Source organism: Sciurus vulgaris (genome assembly GCF_902686455.1).
Source record: "Sciurus vulgaris genome assembly, chromosome: 14".
In the NCBI taxonomy this organism is placed as follows: domain Eukaryota; kingdom Metazoa; phylum Chordata; class Mammalia; order Rodentia; family Sciuridae; genus Sciurus; species Sciurus vulgaris.
Window position 1 is genome coordinate 74,785,156 of NC_136475.1, and position 21,213 is coordinate 74,806,368.

The window sequence follows — 21,213 nt, forward strand, 5'->3', positions numbered from 1 at the left end:
ACAACAGCCTCAAAAGAAAAAAAAATATTTGGGAATCAATCTAACAAAAAAGGTGAAAGACCTCTACAATAAAAACTGCAGTACTCTAAAGAAAGAAACTGAAGAAGACCTTAGAAGATGGAAAGATCTCCCATGTTCTTGGGTAGGCAGAATTAATATTGTCAAAATGGCCATACTACCTAAAGTGCCATACAAATTTATGCAATTCCTATTAAGATTCTGATAGCATTCTTCATAGAAATAGAAAAAGCAGTCAAGAAATTCATTTGGAAAAATCAAAGGCCCAGAATAGCCAAAGCCATGCTCAGTGAGAAAAGTATAGTATAACCTTAAATTATACTACATATCTATAGTAAAAAAACAAAACAAAAACATCATGGCATCGGGCACCAAAACAGACAAGAAGATCAATGGTACAGAATAGAGACAGAGAAACAAACACATAAATACAATTATCTCATACTAGACAAAGGCATAAACATACATCAGAGAAATATAGCCTCTCCAATAAATGGTACTGGGAAAACTGGAAATCCATATGTAACAAAATGAAATTAGACCCCTATTTTCTTGCCCTGCACAAAACTCAACTCAAAGTGGATCAAGGACCTAGGCATTAGACCAGAGATCCTGCACCTACTTGAAGAAAAAGTAGGCCCAAATCTCCACCATGTCAGCTTAGGAACCAAATTCCTCAACAAAACTCCTAAAGTACAAGAAGTAAAATCAAGAATCAATAAATGGGATGGTATCAAACTAAAAAGCTTCTTCACAGCAAAGAAAACAATCAAGAACGTGAAAAGCGATCCTACAGAATGGGAGAAAATCTTTGCCACCTACATCTCAGACAGAGCATTAATTTGTAGGATATATAAAGAACTTAAAACTTAACCCCATAAAAACAAATAACCCAATCAATAAATGGGCAAAAGAACTGAACAGGTACTTCACAGAAGATGAAATATGAATAGGCAACAAATACATGAAAAAATGTTCAACATCTCTAGCAATTAAAGAAATGCAAATTAAAACTACACTGATAGTCCACCTCACTTTAGTTAGAATGTCAATTATCAAGAATATAAGTAACAATAAATGTTGGTCAAGATGTGGGGAAAAGAGTACACTCACACGTTTCTGGTGGGACTGCAAATTGGTGCAATCACTCTGGAAATCACTATGGAAATTCCTCAGAAAACCTGGAATGGAACCACCATTTTATCCAGTTATCCCACTCCACAGCATATACCCAAAGGACTTAAAATCAACATATACTATAGGGACGCAGCCACATCAATGTTCACAGTAGCTCAATTTACAATAGCTAAGTTATGGAACCAACCTAGGTGCCCTTCAACAGATGAATGGATAAAGAAAATGTGGTATATATGAATGATGGAGTATTACTCAGTCATAAAGAAGAATGAAATTATGGCATTTGCCATTAAATGGATACAACTGGAAGCTATCATGCTCAGTGATATAAGCCAAATCCAACAAACCAAAGGTCAAATGTTCTCTCTGATATTCGGATGCTGACTCACAATAGGCAGGGGGAGGGGGATAGTGGAAGTTCACTGGATTGGACGGTAGAGAGTGCTAGGGAGAGATTAATAAAGGGATTAATAAAGACAGAAGAATGAATCGGACATAACTTTCCTGTATTCATATATGAATACATGACCAGTGAAACTCTACATCATGTACAACCACAAAAATGTCAAGTTAGACTCAATATATGTATGATATGTCAAAATACATTCTACTATCATGTAAGAACAAATAAAAACTTTTAAAAAAATAAAGTTGGTCATAAACACAAAATTTTAGAGATCATAAGTACCTCAGTCTGGTCTCTCTGAGCTTTATTTAAAGTGCTTGCTTTAAAAGTAAGCCTTTTTTCAGAGATTATTAAAAAAGGTATGAGAGAGAAATATTGTATAAAGTACTTTCCATCTAATATTCCATTCTCACAACTATGCAAGATAGGTAAAAGTATACCCATTTTTACAGTTGAAAAAGGTGAGTTCAGAAACATTCAAACATGCCCAGACCAAGTAACTGGCAAACTGCAGAGGCAAATGTAAACCTATATTCATTTAATTCTAAAGCCTGTGCTCTTTCCAAAACAGGATTTTACGTCTGTGTAGCAGAAATTGCAGGCTAAGAAAGACGTAGGGATCCAAGGAAGGTAAGGTATACACCTGTAATCCTAGCTACTCCAGAAGCTGGGGCAAGATAGAAGTTTGAGGCTAGTCTGGGCAACTTAGCCAGACCGTCTCAAAATAAAATTTAAAAACTAAAAGGTCTGAGGATGATCTCAGTGGAAGATTGCCCCTGAGGTCAATTCCCATGCTGGGGGTGGGGAGAAGAATTTATGATGCAGGCAGAAAACATCTACATTTTCTCCAAAATAGGGTCAGAGTGATGGTACCTCTTAAAATGAGCATGCTACATTATCAGAATTACTAAAATGGAGCTGTGAAGGGGTTGGTGACAACCTACTAAAAAAGAAGAGGAAACAAAGTAACCATAGACCAACAAAGCAAAGTCCAACTTAAATTAATGAGGCCTAACTGACCAATATACAGAAAATAAACACATACTCAAGGAATCAACAATAGGAAATGAAATTACTGCTTTTAAGTGTGAATACTAAAAATGAAAGAGAAAAACATTAGAGGCTGCTACAAATGCATTAATTTAGTCTATTTAAAACAAAAAAAAATACAAAAAAGTAAAGTGACTTTTGGATATTTAACAAAACCCCACAAAAGTATTAGTTCATGCATAGTCTACCATTTAAAGAAACAAAATTTCAAGTTTTTTTCCTAAGAGGGTAAATAAAGACCCTTGAATCTTGACAAAAAAGGAATTCAACATGTAGGCTAACACCAAAAATATAGTTTAAACTACTACAAAAATCCAACAAAACTGATAAGCTTCAGGAGCAACATTCTTGGTGTTATAAAGGATAGAACTCTGCTAAAAAGCTAAATTAATTAGGGGGACAAAAGTTAAAGGTCCTGGCTTGCTCGAGCTCCGTTCACTCAGCACTGCTGGGAACACAGAACACCAGTCAGTGTTGCGCTGCAGGTCAAACACAGGACCTCGTCCCTAAGCATCCATTTTACTGTATTTTGGAAGTAATACTTTACCTTCAGATATAAGTTTATAAGGTAGATTATAAAATTCTCATGGAATGTACCACCTAGCAGGAAAATCAAATTCTGTAATATAGGCTATGAGTGGTATGACAAGAGGGGTACAGTCTCCAGAAAGGCCAGAAAAGGCTTCCTTGATCACACAATAGTAGCAGAACTCAAACAGTAAAGATTAGCCTATAATCCCAACTGTGTGAGAGGCTGAGGCAGGAGGATTCTAAGTTCAAGGCCAGTCTGAGCAACTTAGTAAGATCCTGTTTCACGAAAAGGGTTGGGATATAGTTCAGTGGTAAAGCATCTCTGTATCTAATTCCTAATTTTAAGAGGAAAAAAACTGAAAAGTTTTGTTTTTGATTTGGCTTTTATTTAAGTGATACCTGGGGGCTGAGCAGGGGAAGACGAGAGCTAAGAGAGGATGGTATGTGAGATACCTGTCCCTAAGGTAGGTAGGTTTTTGTTAGGTACAAGGAACTGAAATAAGATCCAGATTAGAGTTTTTATGCTAATATACCAACTGCAGAGTATTAAAATAAGAACACATTCTATTATTCTGCTTTTTCATTAACCCTAGTCCACTGCATCTGCGCATCACACATTATATACAATGTACAAATCACTCTCCTGTGACTGTTGCAGCAACCTAAAGGTAGAAATATCACAGAAAGAAGGGAACTTCACAGATGAAAAAATGAGTTTGTGCACAAGGTCACAAAGCCAGAAAGTAAGAGCCTTGGAGTTATGTATGAAGGACATACATACCAGACATCCTTCAGGGTTATCACACAAGCCTCTGCACATCCACCAACTACCACTACCCTAAAAAAGACCCTAAGAAACTGCTTAAATGGAGTGTGTGTGTGCCAGGGCAGTCAGGCTGAGGGCACAGGTGCTGGCACCACCCTGCAGCCTTCTCTTCTCCCTTCTATTCATCGGGAGTGGCTGTAACATCTAGCCTGTCCGTCTACAGCTAGAAACAGGTATAACTGCCTCTTTAAAAAACAAAAATGGGGCGGGGGTTGTGGCTCAGTGATAGAGGGCCTGCCTAGCATGTGTGAAGCACTGTGTTTGATTTTCAGCACCACATTAAAAAAATAAAGACATTGTGTCCATATACAACTAAAAATATTTTTTTTAAATCTCTCCATATAAATTTTTAGAAAAATCATACACAGAGTTTCATGCCTACTGACTGCTCAGAGTATTTCTCTAGGATTCAAGCTCCGCCAATAACCATGTGTGCGGGATGCCAAGAATAGAATCCCAAGCGATTCCACATGCCTCCTCTGCCCGTTCACCACCACCTTAACTTTCTTTACCTATGAAATGAAAAGATTTGGCCTAAATCAGTGGCTCTCGATGGGACAGCATTACCCACTGGAAATCTGTTATGGCTCCTTCCTCTTAGTCTTTTTTCCTTTTAACATAATCATACCCTGCATTGTATTTTTAAATTATTTTCCTTTGATTTCTCCTTCATATTTCAGTTAGAGAATATTGATTCATTTTAATTATGGAGCAAAATATTTCATTAATTAGGAATTTCATTTCAGGATTTTTTAAGGAGAACATTAGAAATATTATAAAAAGAGGACTTGGGCTACAGAGAATTGAGAATAGATAATTTCAAAGGTTCCTTCCAGTTCTATGAACAAATTCTATGAATATTTTGAACATAAATGAAACAAAGAATACTGCTAAAGATGGTCTACCTGAGAATGTGTGGGCAAGAACAAAATGTTTCTGCACTTGATTAAATAATTAAATTTGTAGAAAAGCAATTATATTCTACTGTCTAAGATGCTATATATCAGAACATCGTGTAGTTTATCTTTAAGAAAAGGATCAAAATGTCTAGAAGAAAACCAATCTTATAGTAAGGACTTATAAGTTCAAAAGGAAGCCCTAGAGCTGGCAAAGACTCAGTCCCATATGTCCCAATCATCAAATCCAAAAATGACATTTATGAAATGATCAAAACATGAAATAAACACTAAATCATAAAAGAAAATGAAATAGATTCAGTACATGCCCCTCCATCTCAAAATAGAAATCCATAACATATTTCCAAAAGAAGTTATCAAAGACCATTAAAACAAAAGGTGATGCTAAGGATCAACCTTCTCATGGAGAAGTGTGGGGTGGGTTCCAGATATCAAGAGGACATGTTATTCCTTTACCAACTCATTCTAGAAGTGACTACAGACTATACTGTTTATATTATTTTTAAAAAATTTGATAGAATGCCTACTGTAGGCTAGGCTCCTAAAGATACATATTGTACGTGTGTGTGTGTGTGTGTATATTTATAGACTAATATATACATATATATACACATAAGTGCACATCAAAACATTTTATTATCATAGAATCCTTCAAGATAGATGTTGTCCACTTATGAGGAATGTGAGGTTAAAAAACATTAAATAACAAGGATTTCCAGAGATCAGGACTATGTGGCACAAAGTCTTTAAAAAGCAAGACTAAAAACCTGAGTTAGGGGAAAATAAAACTGTCAAAGATTAATGTAAACTTGACTCTAGAAGAGTCCAGTCAAGATTCACCTACTGGATATATAGCGCAGTGGGTAGAGTGCTTGCCTTGCAAGCACAAGGCCCTGGGACCTAGGCCCCTAGGACCGCAAAAAAAAAGGAAAAAGAAAAATGGGCTGGGTTGTGTCTCAGTAGGAGAACGCTTGCCTAGCATGTGTGAGGCACTGGGTTCAATTCTCAACACCACATATAAATAAATAAAATAAAGATCCATTGACATTAAAAAAAAAAGATTCACCCACCGACTTAATATTATATGTGAAACTATTTTTAAGTACCTGTTTCCCCTAACATGGTAAGACTTCCATACATTACCTTAGTTATAGTTCCCATATTTTATCTTATTTGACAAGTGTTTAAGATATTCATCTGATTTGACAGTCCCCATTAAATTAGTCCATGAAGGAAGAAATAGAAAACAGACCAGTGGTTGTCCAAGGACAGGGAGAGGATGTGTCTATAAAGGATAGCACAAGGGAGTTTTCTGGAGTGAAGGAACTCTTCCCTACGGTGACTGGTTGCGGGGTCACACATTAGCAACATTCACAGGTATACACCAAGACAAGTCAGTTTAAAATCCTTAGTTGCATTCCTGAATAGCATGATTTAAACATGCCTGGAACAGAATATTTCTCCTGGATTTTATTTTCATTCAATGACACAGACTATACTTTCAATTCAAAAAATGAAATGACCTTGGGAGGACACCATTTCCTTTGCTACTTCAGTTTTTAATGCAGATTCCAATGAAACAGTTGTAAATTATCTTTTAAAATATATTAGTAGGCTGTGTTGGTATAATATTAAAAGTTTCAAGTTATTACAACAAAGTTGGAAAAAACTTTATGAAAGTTACTACCTTGCAGATTTGTTTATGAGTTCCATGACATTAAAGTCTACATTAAGTAATTTATTAAGTCTCTACTCAGGAAGGAAAGAGAAAATTCACTAAGTATTGACCTTCATAATATGTTAGAGATTACTACATTCTCCTTACACTGTCTTATTTCATTAGGCAATTTTACCACACCTAGAAAGAAGGTATCTTTCCAATTTTACAAAGAAAAAACACAGAGTTCAGCAGGTTAAACAAGTAGCCTACAGGTGCTGGGATAAGGTAGTGAAGTCAAGAAAACCATTTTAAAACTCTTTAAAATAAGAGTTAGTTTTAGGGTACCCAGAAAATAAAAATATAAATTCAAAACATGTTAAAATTTCAAACGAAATTAACAAAGTCAGTACAAAATACTATTGTCATTTCTATGCACAGACCACTGTCAAGTATTAGGTAGGTGATATAAAATGCTTCCAACCAGGAATTCTGAGATGATGCTAACAAATCAGTTTCACTGGATTTAACCAGTAATGAAGAAAGTAGGTTCCTTAGTATTTCCTATTACCAAGAACTGAAAATATCTACAATTTTAAGCCAGTAACATAACTTATTAATGATGTCCACCACATAAGCAGTAACTCAAGGGTAAAGCATCTGTGATATTATGATATAATATTTTTTAGGTTTCACCTAAAGGCTTCTGGCTTATGACTAACTCCCTCCTGAAGGCAGGCCATAGAAACTAGAATTCCTCTTCTTCAAATCAAGTCACAGAAGTTTAATCAAGTCCCACCTTTCTGCCTTGGAACTAGCCATAAAGAAATTCTCTGACCTATCATTCTCCACAGTAGGTCATCGGAGCTTCCTCTTTCCAGAGAGGCCCTGTTCCATATTCTGGAGGAAATAACACTGCAGCAAGAGGAATGCACTAGACTTGCTGGGCTTCCCTACCCAGGCTATTAATAATCATGTCTAGGAAATGAAGTCCGCACAAAAACCCCAAAGGACAGGGTTCGAAGAGCTTCCGGACACCTGAACAACTGGGCGTTCCTGGAGGATGGTACATGCAGAGAGAGCATGAAAGCCCCACACCCCTTCCACACACCTCGCCCTACACATCTCTGCATCTGTATCCTTTATGATATTCTTTGTAATAAAACAAGTTAACTGAATCCAAGGAGGGAGTTGTGCGAACTCCAATTTGTAGCCGCTTGGTCATAAGCACAGGTAAAACAACTTGGTGCTTGCACCTGGCATCTGAAGTGGTGGTGGGGTTACCTAAGTCTTTAAGACTGAGACCTCAACCTGTAGGATCTGATGCTATCTCCAGACAGACAGTGTTACAACTGTAGATCAGAGGACATCCAGCTGATGTCTGCTACAGGATTGCTTCCTTGCTTGCTTGCTTGCCTGCCTGCTTGCCTGCCTGCCTGCTTGCTTGCCTGCCTGCTTGCTTGCTTGACTGCCTGCTTGCTTGCCTGCCTGCCTGCCTGCTTGCTTGCTTGCTGGTGGAGAGAAATCCCCATGCCTTTTGGTCACAGAAGTCTGCTGACAGCCGCAGCATGAAAGCAGAGGAAAAGACACACTGATTTTTTGACACCAGTATCTCTAACTCCAAACTTCTTAAGGAATTCAAATTCCTACTCTGAAAACTCAAGGCTTTCCTGGGTCTAGCCCCTCTGGAATTCCCACCCACTCAACTTCCTAACACTTTAGCTACAACTGAATTCTTCCCGTGTTCAAGTTCAACTGATACCTTTCATGTCTAAGCATTTGTTCACATATCCACTCCACTCCACTGAAGGAAAGTCAAGGTATCCTACAAGACCAGCTTGATTCTCAGCCTCTGCTGTATCCCTTCCACACTACTAGTTCAAATCAGTTTCCTTCTTTCCCTGGAACTCCAGTAAAACTTACTTGTCCTCTCATTATTGTTGTATTGAGTTGATATTGAACCCCACTGTTTCATAATGTATAATTTATTTGTACAAGACAAGGACCTGTGTCATCTCCTGTATCAACCACAGTATCTCACACCTATTGGGTAGCAGAAAATAAATAAATATATATATATATATGTATACATATTATACGCATATGCCCATAGATGAAAAGAAATTATTAACAAAGTTACATTTTTTCATACTAAGTTTTTAAAATTTGGTGTGCATTTTATACTCACAACATATCTCAATTTGCATTATATATATAAATATATATACATATGTAAACATATATATTTAAGTTTTATGTTACAAATTAGCTTAAGATGATACTTAAACATATGGATGTGATACATATATATAATGATATAAATATCAAATGCATGCTCAATCCAGAGAGCATTAGTTTCCCCACCCCCTTTTTTTAAAATTAAAGCCTAAATGATAGTTTATAGGCAGAGAAAATCCAATGGCACTTTCATCTATTTCCTTTTGTTATCTCTCATTTAAATTACAAAAAGTTTTTTGGGGGGCTGGGGAGATAGCTCAGTCGGTAGAGTGCTTGCTTTGTAAGCATAAGGCCCTGGGTTCGATCCCCAGCACCTGAAGAAAAAAAAAAAGTTTTTTGATTAACATTTGGCCATATACATCTCTCCCTGAAAGTCCAGGCACACCTTCTATAACATTCAAAAATTGTAGATACTACCACAAATGCAATTAACAGGCTGAAACTGAGGCATAAACAGCCTAACCAATAAGTGATAACCATAAACAAAAATTATTCAAACTTAGAAAACGAAAAATAAATCTACAACCAAAATATAAATATAAGCTGGTGCTAAAGCCACCTGCTAAGCCAAAAAAAAAAAAAGCAAAATTCCAATAGGTTATATATGTATACACTACTGTGCATATCATTAAGATTTTTAAAAATAGATAAAAAATCATGAAAACATCTAGTTTAATGAGGCAATACAACACAGTGGTTTGATAGCACAGGCTCTGGAGCCAAACTAAATAGACTTGGACTAACTCATTACTAACTATATTACCTTAAAGTCAAGTAACTTAACTTCACTATGGCTCCATCAGTAATAACAGTGCCTACCTTAAATGTTATTATTAGCATTAAAAGCTAATATATGTAAAGTGCTTAGAAGAATGGTTCCTATAGAAAAAAAAATAATAACTACACTACTATACAAAGTACAAATAAAGTTATTGTCTTCAACTAAAATATCAAATATATACTTCATCCATGGTCAAACTGGAGGCAGTACTTTACAGGCATACTTAGATTTACTAGATATACACTATTTTTCTTATTTCATTAGATTAGTTCCTTGCCCATAGGAACCATGCCTTCTCTCTCTCATTTAGAATCTAATAGCCACATTTAAAAAGAATAAAGAATGTACTTAACCCAATATATCTAAAATATCATTTCAACAAGTAAAATGGTGAAAATAAATTATTAACAAGATTACATTGTTTTCATACTAAGTTTTCAAAATCTGGTTTTCATTTTACACTTACAACATATTTCAATTTGCACTAGCCACATCATAAATGCTTACTGTCATATGAGTTTAATGGTTACCATATTGGACAGCACAGTTTGATTATACTGTGTATTGATGACTACATGATTAAACCTACAAAATCTCCATACTGTGTTAAAATAATTTTGTTCAAAATAAGTATCAAGCATAATTTTAGTACTATAATTTATGAGTTTTAAATCTTAGACTTTTCTCCAACAGAAAGCACTTTTAGGGCCTAGTTTCTTGAAGCTCTTTATTTTATAGATAAAGAACCCCAGAGAGGTAAAGTAAACATTATCAATAGGGGTTCTGGGAGAATCTCTATTTTGAATTCTAAGCCCTCCTATGATGAAATTTATTCCTCCTCAAGATGAAGACAGCCCCTACATTAGCTGAGCCTATGTCCAGACTATTCAGGACCCCAATCTCAGATCAACTACTTAATAACTAAAGCTTCTAAACTCTTTCCTTCTTGGTTGGAAAAATAGCAGTTTGTAGGTAACAGTATTACCTACAAATCAAGGGGCTGTTGTGAAGTCTGATGAGTTGATACATATAAAACACTTGAACAGCAATTGGTGCTTGGTACACATATTCTATAAATATTAGTAATTATTAGTTATTAAAAGCAGACTGATATAGCTATATTAAGATGCATCTGTTTGGATTTAGACACAAATGCTTAATCTGAAATATAAGATTATGTCCAGCTTTTTGCAATATGTTTTTAAAATAATGTGAATTTGTTTGTGTACAAGCAGCCAGAGCTCTGACTGGCTCTCTTCAGGTCAGGCTGAGGCCAAGGGGCACTCCCTGACCCCTGCTTTACACAGACCTCTGACTGGAATTACCCCTCCTTTCCTCAACTAGCAGAGAGAGCGTGTTCTTTACTGCTGCATCTTGCCTATGTGGTAAGAAGATGTGAATCAACACTACTTCTACATGGAATGGAAATTCCTCCCTTTCTTCCTCACTGGGTCTAGGAAGATAAAGAAGATAATGTCAAATTTGCTTTTGTTTCACTCAGATCTTGGGAGTTGTATTCTCTGCAGAAGGGATAAAGTGGCTTCCAGAACCACCTCTAAAATACAAAAATCTGTTTTTAATAAGATTAAGATACTTGCCAAGGTCACAGAGTAAGTTAGTAGCACAGCTAGGCCTAAATCTGTAGTTGTGTTTCAGACTCCACACTAGGGTGAGGCCATTTAGTAACATATCAATACAAGACTGATCCAGTGACAAAAAGTAATTACAGATGGAGAGAAAATAATTCAATTTTTTTTAACTCAATATAATACAAGTTAAGAGGTAATAATCTTAAATAGGTTACAGACTCTAAAGAATCTCCTTGGGGTCAAGGGGAAGTTGGCTTCAATGAGCATCATTTGCTAATTCCTTAAGGAAATACAATAATGGTATTGGAATAAGATGCTGAGGATACAATCCAAAATTGCAGAGAACCTAATATGATCCTTGCACTGATTGTTACATAACTCTGAACTCTATCTAGCTCTAAAATTCTTCATATCTAGAAAAAGGAATCTAAACCCATACAGTCAAAGTGAGCGGGATCAAGGGTACAAAAGAGTTAAGGGATGCTAAAAATGACTACCAAAGAGAAAAAGATAATATCTACAAGTCAGAATCTAAAAAGGCAACATCCATGGAGATCACTTAAAACAGTCAAGTTGTTCTCAATATAAACCATTAAAAGAAAACAGAAAGCAAGCATAATTCCAAGGTCAATGTTATCAGGTAATTGCATGTTGGTGAGGGATGTGGCTGCAGAGTCAGCACAATCTCAGTCCCAAATTAGTCATTACTGAACATAAAGCCAACATGATCTTTCTCCCCACAAGTTACAAATGGATAAGAAACTACTGTTACTTAAGCAGCAAACTATAGACTGTACATAGTTGAACAGAATTTAACACTGGAGAATATAAAAATTTACCAAGTACTCTGATACAAATTTACTAATATCCATAATGATTACTGTGTTTCATAATCTCTAGGCCTAACTGGGACATAATTCATGTGATTTTCTATATGTCTACTACACAGCCACATTTCTAATGAGAGCAGTAAGAAGAAGGGTTTTCTACAAGATTAATGCTGAAGACCTCTAAAGCTTTCATGATTTTCTTTTGCATAGGTTTATTGATATATGATTCAAAGACCATAAAACCTATTCATTTAAAGTGTCTAAGTGAATGGCACAAATTTTGTTATATTCAGAGTAGTGTAAGCATCCCAAAAGTTGATTTATAGCATTCACATCCCTCCCCTTAGGGTGAGGAGACCTTGTAGTCACTTATACCTTAGAAGTTCTTTCTCTAGGCAGCCACGTGATTTCTACTCACCTGGTATAGGTCTTGGCCCAAAAGTCACTTTCTCAGAAAAGTCTTCCCTGGCCAGATGCAGTGGTACACTCCTGTAATCCCAGTTACTCAGGAGGCTGAGGCAGGAGAATTATGAGTTTGAGAATAGCATGGGCAACTTAGGGAGAGCCTGTCTTAAAATTTAAAACATTTTAAAAAATAGTTAGGGATGTAGCTCAGTGGTAGAACAGCCCTGGGCTCAATCCCCAGTATCACAAAAAAATAAATAAATAAAAATATTTGAAAGCATTCCCTGACTGTGATGTAAAAAATGTTAACACCAACCCCACGACACACACTTCAAGCACCATCCACACGCCTGCTGTCCTCCCCCCACCACCCCCACCTTATTTCTCCAGATACTGATCACATTCAGCATTCCAAATGCTTTATTTATTTTCTATAAACTCCAAGAGGCCAAGCTTTTTGTCTGTTTTATTCACTGCTATACCCCCAGGCCTATCACATAACCCTTGTAAAAGCTTAATATTAGTGGTAAGGAGAAAGGAGGGAGGAGAGAGAAGAAAGTGGCTTCCCTACTATTTGACCTTTTAAATTATGAAGGTTCTATAACTTTTCTCTTTTATATAATAAAGTCCAATCAGAAAAACTAAAACAAATTAATCAGACTTGAAATATTGCAGACTACAGTATCTATGCTTTAAAGATTTGTTCCCAACTTTTCATTCCTTCTATCTCTAGAATGACTGAGTTTTGTTCCACCCTTCAAAGGCCTGCCGTCTAGGAGAGGAAGTCAAGTTATATGCATATTATCTTCTATTTCTGCCTTTTTGATTTTTCAAAAAGTGAATAGCAAATACTAATCATAGAATTGTAAAAAAAAAAAAAAAAAAAAAAAATGATAATCTAAATAGAGAAGGAGACTTTAAACTACCAGCTAGAGAAAACTGTTAACTAAGATAGGGGCAGGGGTCACTAAGATAACAAAGAGAACCAAACTGTAATGGTTAACACACTAGCTTATTTCTTGCATATGCTGACAGTCATGGCGGGGAGGATGGCATAGGTTCAGGGGGCAACTCTACCATGGAGTCATGCAGGGATCTAGGCTGCTAACACTGGGGCGCTGCATTACCCTTGTTCACATCCAGCCAGTGAAAAAAGGACAGAACAGGGAAGAACACAACTTATCCTTCCCATTCCCATTCTACTGGCTAGAACTCAATGACATGGGAAACAAAAGCCTCAGGAAGAAGAGAAAAACAAATTGTGAGGGACAAATGGCAGTCTCTGCCACAGAAAGGTTCACAATAAAGCATGAAGGAGTAGTGGGAGGCAACTGGAAAGCGGGGAATGCACGAAACCTCAACAACAGTATCCAGAAAAGTGAGAGGGCAAGTCTGGCTATATTTTGGGGAATACTAAGAGAAGATAATGTTGATTAGGTCAATGGTTCCCAATGCTAAGCTAAAGATCATTTCCCAACTTGTATCAAAATTTTTACTAGTGCACAATTAAGTGAGAGAAATAAATACAAGTTTGTAACTTGTTAATAATGCTAAATTATTATTATTATGTACTTACAATCCAATTCTTCTATTATTTACCTGTAACATCATAAAATATTTTATGCCTTAATTTTTATATTAAAAATATTTTTAAATGTGACAATTAAGGCTGTCGACCATTTTTTTGCTAAGATAATGTCCTTTCCTGACTATAACAAATTCAATATTTATTCCATAGGCAATATTTTCACTCTCCAATTTATTATATATTTTTAATGCCTTAATATTTTTTAACAAGGTTGTATTGCTTTGGAAATCAGAAAAGACATTCCTATATAGTCATAAGAGTTAAATATAACAAGGGTTGCTTGAGGCTCAGTGCAGTGACACATGCCTGTAATCCCAACAGCTTGGGGGGCTGAGGTAGGAGGACTGCAATTTCAAAGCAAGCCTCAACAACTTAGTGGTCTCTAAGCAACTTAGTGAGACCCTGTCTCAAAATAAAATATAAAAAGGGCTGGGAATGTGACTTGGTGGTTAAGTACCCCTGGGATAAATCCCTGGTACCAAAAACAAACAAAAGAAAGCTGCCTGAGAGTGGACAGGAAAGCATGCATACAAGGCCCACACATATAAACTATGCTCAATATATATGCTCAAAAACCTAAAGAAATTGAGTGAACCCAAAATCAAGCCCTTATATAAACATGTAACATATATAACAAATATTAAACCTAAAATGGAAGTTTAAGAAAGCAGTCAACAAGCTTAAAAACAATCTGCTCTGGCATTAATTCAAATTTTCCTTTTCCAAAATAACAACTATAACCTAAAAATGGCAAAATACACTATTTTTCTAATTACTTGCTATTGGTTGGAGGAAAAATGCCTAATTACAATTAAAAATAGCAATGAAGAAAACTTTTTGCTAGAAAAAGTCAATGTCATCATTCAAAAATGAGATAAAAATAAGAACTTTATTTGAAATATACAAGGGTTAAATTTGAAAACTAAAAAAAAAAAAATTAAGAAGCATTCATGACCAATGGAAATATGAGTTTATTAAAGTCAGAGAGCTAATTCCTTGCTCCAGTAAAACCATAGCTCTTTAAGAATATCAATTCTTCCATCTTTCTCCCAAATGGCAAACCCTGAAAAAGATGGCACTGAACAGCACACCTCCCTACCAGTGGAGAGAAAGAAAGCTATCAAAAATTAAAACAGTTCAAAATTCATTCTCTGGAAACCTCGTGTATTGCTTCAATAAGTTCCAAACAATTGTGTAAATGTTAGCCATACATCTTTCCAGTCGGTTTAGAATTATTCAGCTGTGGGAGACCATACCAAATGAAGCCAACCATGCACGGAAAACATCTGCTGATAATTCCTACAGTTAATGGTTTCCAATAGTAGTATATATCTCTTATCATAACGCTTTCCATGGAAAAAGTTCAAGTATTCACTGGTGAAAGATCAGACTGAAGCTAAGTGGAATTATTATCAAAAACCACTACTATCACAGCAATCTGTTAATGTCTGGATAATTTAATTTAATTAGTCAGGTTCTAAAAAACTTTCTGCTTAAGTTAGAGTTACTGTTTTTTAAAAATTACACACACATACATACATTCACACCACTACCACAGTAAGATATCTGGAAATTTTTTCTACAAATAAAGAATTTCAGGGCACTAAAAATTTACCACACATTTGGAAAAATGAAATCATATTTGACAAATAGTTCAATTTAGTTATTTGAAAATGAAATTTTTTGAAAAGAATGTCTGGCCAATATGATTCTAAATACTACATTCTCCTAAAAATGTGCGCATAGTTATGCACTTTGATCATACCAGTTCTGTTCATATTAAAATTTAATGGCAAAGATTTACAAAATGGACAACGAAACTTAAGTTTTCCCCTAAGCTTAGAAATCAGAACTGAACTAGGGATTTTATTCTAGACAACATAGTTCTTATAATGCTTTTCTAACGCTCTTTTCTTAAAATTATAATAAAATAATACTGATTAATGGCAAAGCCAAGAATTACAGTACACCAAAAAAACACTAAAAATTTTAAATAAGAGTCTCAGAACTAGGATCATAGAGTACAATGAGTAAACAGACTTAAAAAACAAAATAGAATTATTCCCAAATGAGACCTGAAACAAAGGGCAACTAGGCTGTCCATACTAAAATTATTTTTAGAATACCTTTTAGAGAAACACTTGTAGAATCTTTAGCACATTCTATTGATTATCTTTAATAAATGGTAACAAATCTCCAAACTTAGAAAGTATATTTGAATTTTGAGGCACTTAAAAAGTCATATGAGGCCTGTTATTGAGAATATGATGGATTATCAAGCAAGGTAATCTATATATAACCAAAATGAGATGTAAACACAAGGCAATGAAACTCATTTCCTAGGAGGCAACCCTGGAAAGATAAAGCCTCCCAAAGGGACCGCTCTAAAACACATTTCCCATTTGGATACCAATGTAACTCAATCCTAAACTACTATTCAATCCAGTGCTCTGATTTTACCAATGAGTAAACATACTTTCTAAAAGGAAAGAGAAAATGCCCCAAATCACTGCACTATTTAACGGCAAACTGTGAACTAAAAGTCAGAGCTCCTAATTCCTAGTTCAATATTCTTTCCCATATACTATATTGCCTATGGATTTAAAGGGTTGAGAAGAAGAAAGAATTGCTTTCAAAATTCACTAAGGGTTTTAGACTTAAAACTCAAATTGTAGAAACTGGGAATCTTCAAAATTCATTAAGAATATACATCTTAATTTAAATACGCACAGAGTAATACCAATTCTACCATTATAAGAAGCCTGGCTTAAACTGCACAAAAGTCAACTAAAAGATGGATGATACAATAGTTTAGGTTGAAAGTGATCAGTCCCTAAACTTGATCTGGTTTGCAAAGTCAAATTTCTTACAGCACAATCAATATGTATGGAGATGGGGGTTTTGTTTTCATTTATCTTATTCAGTCTTTGTTGTTGTTGTTCTTTTTAGATATACATAACAATGCAGTGTATTTTGACATATTACATATACATGTAACTTATTTCAATTAGGATCCCATTCTTGTGACTGTACATGATGTGAAGTTTCACTGGTCGTGTATTCACATATGAACATAGGAAAGTTATGTCTGATTCATTCTACTCTTTCCTATTCCCATTCCCCATCCCGTCCCCTCATTCCCCTTTCTCTAATCTAATGAACTTCTATTCTCCCCATTCCATCCCCGTTCCTTACTATGTGTTAGCATCCACATATCAGAGAGAACATATGGCCTTTGGTCTTGGGGATTGGCTTATTTCCCTCAGCATCATAGTCTCTAATCCCATCCATTTACCAGCAAATGCCATAATTTCATTCTTCTTTATGGCTAATATTCCATTGTGTGCATATACAACATTTTCTTTATCCATTCATCTGCTGAAGGGCATCAAGATTCGTTCCACAGCTCAGCTATTGTGAATTGAGCTGCTGTAAACATAGATGTGGCTGCAACACTGCAGTATGTCTTTGGGTATAAAGCCAAAGAGTGGGATGACTGGGTCAAATGGTGGTTCCATTCCAAGTTTTCTGAGGACTCCATACTGCTTTTCAGAGTGGTTGCACCAATGTGCAGTCCCACCAGCACCGTATGAGGGTACCTTTCCCCCCACATCTTGGCCAACATTTATTATTACTTGTATTATTGATAATTTCCATTCTGACTGTAGTGAGATGGAGTATCAGTGTAGTTTTAAGTTTTAATGCATTTCTCTGCTAGAGAGGTTAAATTTTTTTTTTTTTCATATATTTGTTGCCCATTCTTATTTCTTCTGTGAAGTGCCTGTTCAGTTCCTTTGCCCATTTATTGACTGGGTTGCAAGGAGTAAAATCAAGAACTAATAAATGGTATGGTACCAAACTGAAAAGCTTCTTCACAGCAAAAGAAACAATCAAGAACATGAAGACAGAGCCTACAGAATGGGAGAAAATCCTGCACTTGCACCTCAAACACAGCATTAATCTCCAGGATATACAAAGAACTCAAAAAACTTATGCAGTCTTTTTTTAAAAAAACTAAAGCTGCATTATGGTTTGAATGACTGTCTTCCAAAGGTGCATAAGTAAAGGCTTGGTTCCCAAGGCGGCTGCACGAGGAAGTGCTGCAGACCTTTTAAGAGGTAAAGGAGGCCTTGTGGAAGATCCTTAGGTCACTGAGGTCAAGACCTTGAAAGGGGATTGGTTATGGGATCCTAGGATCTTGGTCTCAAACTGTTCTTGGCTCAAGATGTTAAGTATTTTGTTCCACCATGGGCTCCAACCAAGATAAAAAATGGGACCACCTAACCTTAGACTAGATGCTCCAGAACCATGAATCAAAATAAGCTTCCCTTTACTTTATAAGTAGCCTATCTTATGTTTTTCATTATAGTGATGCAAAACTGCCTGAAAAAAAAAAAAAAATCACTATCACTGTTTGATAGGATTTATTGAGCATTTACTATGCCAGACACTTTGCTAAGCACTTTAGTTTGCACTACCTCATTTAATCCTCAAAGCAGCCCTTTGGAGGTAGGTATGATGTATCCCAGTTTTAAAGACACAGAAACTGAGACCCAGTAGGGTTAAATAACCGGAGTCATGAAGTGCGGCAGCTTATGTTTCCAAAGATGACTATAAAAGATATAAAAGATGACAATATCTCCTGTCTTATTCTTTTTCTTAAAAAATGTTTGTTTTGAAATTTTAGATTTCCAAAGAAATTGTGATAATACTATATATCCAGCTTCACTTTCATTAACATTTCAACATTTGTATGTTTGCCACAACTATTATTATGAACAATATTAATAATTTTTTTATTATCTAAACTCCATGTTTTATTTACATTTCCTTAATTTTCCTCTAAGGTCCCTCTGTGGCAGAGCCATCAGAATACCACATTATATTTACATCAGCATGTCTCCCTTTAGGGTTCCCTTAGCTATGACAGTTTTCAGACATTCCTGGTTTTTGATGACCTGGGAAACTGAAAAGCTGAGACTTAACCTTACATGTGTCTTACTCTAGAGAGGGTACTTCTTAATCACAGTCCTAAATAATTTCCTGCAACCCAAACCACTTGTCCTTGAATTTTGAAATGATCTTTGTGTTGGTCAATTCAGTGAGCTGAACTGGCAGAAATAAACATCTGGAAAGAAGATCCTACACCAATACTTTCTTTTCCAGTAACTGCCGTTATTACACAGTATATTTAAAAGGATATGTGAATGAGCTGCCATGGTATTTAACACCATGTGAGTCCAAAATACGTGACTTCTAAATAAAAGTAAAGGGGGTTTTCAAGATGGCGGCCTAGAGGGTGGCTGCATTACGTGTTGCTCCAGAACTCAGGATTCAAGAGAGGAGATATTGAGACGCTTGGGACCAACTCAAAGTAGCCGGGTGACTCTCACCCCCTGGGGGGGCATCCCGGATGGGACGGGGGTCCCGGAACGCAGGAAACTTTGTGAAGTAGAACTGCCGGCGAGACGCCCCTCCCCCCGCTGGAGCGCCATAGAGGAGGCCGGCGGCACAGCGCTGGGACTCGGAGCAGCCACTGGGGCTCCGGCGGCTGCCCGGGGGAGGAGAGGCGGGGAGAACTGTGTGGACTCAGGACACCAGGGCCTGCCCTGAGGAGGAGGAGAGGAGCGTGGCCACTTGGATTCGGAGAGACTGCGCCAGAGCTGCAGGCGGTTGCCAGAGGAGAAGCCGCGCGGCGAGCTGTTTGGAATCAGAACGACGCTTCTGAACCCCGGGGCCTGCCCTGAGGACGAGGAGGAAGAGGAGCAGCCGCTTGGATTCGGGCGACTATACGGGAACTACAGGCGGTTGCCAGAGAAGGGGCTGCGTGGCGAGCTGTTTGGACCCTGACCACTTCTGAACCCCGGGGCCTGCCCGGAGGAGTAGGAGAAGGAGGAGAAGGAGCGCGGCGGGTCCTTTGGACTCGCAGTGACTGCATTAGCGCTCCAGGCGGCTGCTCAGAGGAGAAGGCGAGTGGTGAGTTATTTGGTCTTAAAGTGACAGCTCCTGAACACAGGGGGGCTGCCTGGAGGAGAAGCGTGGTGGGACGCTTGGTCTTGAGGGACCACACCAGAGCTCCGGGCGGTGGCCCAGAGGACCCGTGCAGCGGGTCACGTGGATTCAGAGCCACTCAGAGGGACTGCTCCTGAACACCCGGGGGGTTATCTGGAGAAGGAGGAGGAACGGGCAGGGTCACTTCGACTCGGAGTGATTGATTGCCCCGGGCTACGGATGGTTGGTGGGAGGAGGAGGCACGAAGTGAGTTTCTTGGACTCCTAGTGACCGCACCGGCATACTGGGCAGCTGTCTGGAGGAAGAGGCCTGTGGCGGGTCTCTGGGACTCAGAGCGATTGTTCGGGGCCACAGGTGGCTGCTCAGAGGAGGGGCCACGCAGCCAGGCGATTAGGTGCAGAACACGGTCCCAGGATCTAGGAGGCTTCTGGGTGGAAGAGCCGCACAGAGACAGGCTTAGGGCGGAGCGAAGGTTCCAGGCCTATGGGCAAATTCTCTGAGGAGGGGCAGCCTAAGGAGATTCATCTGCGAAGGGTGAGGCTCCCAGGCCCAGGAGGTAGGGCCGGGCCCCTGGAAACTTTGCAGAGGAAGGCAGCCCAGCCCAGGCAGTAGATGTAAATTGAGGGGAACCTCTAGGAGGAAACTGACCAGCGAGACCTCCCCACCGGGTGAGTCTTCCCTGCTGGGTGAGGTTTCCCACAAGGACGGTAAAACCAGAGGCTCAGGCCCAAACAGGCCTTGCCTCAGCCCACAGCCTAGGTCCCCTTTGGATGACCATTGGTCAACAAGTGGAGGCACCTCTGCCCACTAGCAGGGAATATACCCCACCTGAAGGCCACCACTCCTAGAGAGGCAGCTTCCTTGTGGAGCACCGCATTATCAACCTCCTCCAAGACTTCAGCCTACTGAAGGCTAAGAGGGGATATATATAGAAATCTTCAGGGTCATTGTAAATCAACAGAGGAAATCTGCAATATCTCAGCGGTCCACTGATATCTGAACAACATGAGAAAACAAGGAAAGAAAATGCTGCAAACAAATCTAGATGTCACATCAATAAAACCCAATGACAGCATGGCAGAAGAAATGACAGAAAAGGAGTTCAGAATGTACATAATTAAAATGATCAGAGAAGCAAACGAGGAGATGAAAGAGCAAATGCAAGCATTGAATGATGAGATGAAAGAGCAAATGCAAGCATTGATTGATCGCACCAATCGACAGTTAA

General features: G+C 37.8%; 1 protein-coding gene across 5 annotated transcripts in view; it reads right to left on the bottom strand.

Annotated features, from left to right (window-relative positions):
* LCLAT1 (lysocardiolipin acyltransferase 1) overlaps positions 1–21,213 on the bottom strand; it is a 191,366-nt gene that overhangs the window by 123,529 nt on the left and 46,624 nt on the right. Inside the window, exon 2 of one of the 5 annotated variants that reach the window (XM_079109976.1) lies at positions 12,399–12,493. The exons of the other annotated variants lie outside the window; for them this stretch is intronic. The gene's annotated coding sequence lies outside the window, so the exon portion shown is untranslated. The remainder of the gene's footprint in view (positions 1–12,398; positions 12,494–21,213) is intronic. 5 annotated transcript variants of the gene reach the window in all.